Source organism: Coturnix japonica, chromosome 14, assembly GCF_001577835.2.
Source record: "Coturnix japonica isolate 7356 chromosome 14, Coturnix japonica 2.1, whole genome shotgun sequence".
Taxonomy (NCBI): domain Eukaryota; kingdom Metazoa; phylum Chordata; class Aves; order Galliformes; family Phasianidae; genus Coturnix; species Coturnix japonica.
In genome coordinates, this window is record NC_029529.1 from 1,010,503 (window position 1) to 1,011,805 (window position 1,303).

Consider the following 1,303-nt stretch of genomic DNA (forward strand, 5'->3'; position numbering starts at 1 on the left):
CCTTACCCATTCCAGCCCTGGAGGATCATTTGCAGTTTCCCGGTAGCTGTGCTGCCTCTCTGTTTCCTGTAACAAACCCATTAGTGTTCCAGCCCTTCCCAGGTACAGCACCCAGCACGTTACCAGCTTGCAGAGAATGGAGCCAGTCTTTCCCCTTAGCAGTCACACTAAGCCCAGCATGTACATCGAGGCGGGTGCATGCTCGGAAAAGAAGGAACATTTCTTGTGTAGTTCTCCCTTTTCATCCCTTTGATTTCCAGCACCAGGGGAAGTAAAAAGGGCACTGCGAGAAAACAGGAACTGAGAAAAAAGACTCATGCAAAATAATGTGTCTAAGAGCTGACTGGAAGACATCACTTCTCTTATCTGTCATATGAGGGGGTTTTCTGCTTTGTTTCCCTGCAGTTCACATGCTGGTAGAATTGCAAGACTTGGTCACAGAGTGTCTCTCCTCATGAAACAGTTTCTGAAGCCAAGGGTGTATTCATGGCTCACTGTTCTCTTTTTCTCTTCTCCCTGGGCCACGCGCAGAATTTATCTGGGGATAACTGAAGTTATTAATGCCCAAATGAACAGCAAAGAGCTGCAAGCACTGAAGGTTTCATGGCAGCCCTCAAATTGCAGCTCTGAGTTTCCTGGAAGGTTTAGGTTTACTTAAACAGTTACATAAATGGTTAGTGAAACAGGAGAGCATTTGCATTGGCATTATACATTAAATAACATTAAAAGGAACTCAGCTCACAGAGGAGCTAAATGAGCTGTGACTTTCATAGGAAAGATTTACAATTGGCAAAATCAGTGCTAACCTCTATCAGATTAATTACAATTCAATCTCTACATTGTCAGGTAGCCAACATTCCCCTGGGCAGGAGCTACACTTTGATTAAGCACCATCTGATGTTATAAGTAGTTTGTCTTCCATCAGCACTGATCCCCTCTGGAAGTTCAAGCCCTGGGACATGGAGGCACACCTTCCCCAGCCCCTGGAGCAGTGAGTGATGTAGGAAGGATCATTATGGAGGCTTGGGTTGGTTTGGTTCATTACTTTGAACTTAAAGCTCCAAAATATTTCCTGCGTTCAGCACTGCACTTCTAGATGGCACTGTGTCATGGTTTAATAATTTTGTAATTTTGCTATCAGTATTCCACATCATAACATCATATAAAGCATGAATAATTTTACTGAATCTGCAACTTACAGAAGAAGACTACATCTCCCAGAGAGCAACATGATAGGTCACGGGACCTGGACTCTATGTTAACTCGGTCGCAGACTAGACTGACGTCTTTCGAGTTCTGGCGT